The sequence below is a fragment of the Galeopterus variegatus genome, unplaced genomic scaffold, assembly GCF_000696425.1.
Source record: "Galeopterus variegatus unplaced genomic scaffold, G_variegatus-3.0.2 Scaffold8558, whole genome shotgun sequence".
In the NCBI taxonomy this organism is placed as follows: Eukaryota; Metazoa; Chordata; class Mammalia; order Dermoptera; family Cynocephalidae; genus Galeopterus; species Galeopterus variegatus.
This window is the reverse complement of record NW_007734669.1, coordinates 1-348: the sequence shown is the minus strand read 5'-3', so window position 1 is coordinate 348 and position 348 is coordinate 1.

Below are 348 nucleotides of genomic sequence, written 5' to 3'. Positions count from 1 at the left end.
CCAAATACTATCCCCGTCATTTCAACATGGGGATTGGGGGTGGGGGACACAAGTGTTCAGTTCATAACAGATGTTAACTTCTTGGTATCCTGTTACACCACTTTCCCCTGTGTAACATATACTAGAAAAAACAATTACACAAATACTCAAGCACTATGTATGCATTGAGGCCCGGACAGACTGCAGTTTGGTAATTTCTCCATCAGGAGGAGCAGAACAGAGTGTGGCAGGCGCCTCCTAAGTTAGCCTCTCCCTTTTATTGTAAAGACAAGGAAGTTTTACAAGAGAATTCAGTTGATTTAACCATTACAAAAACACAAGGATATCAGCAGAATTATGGCTAACAAA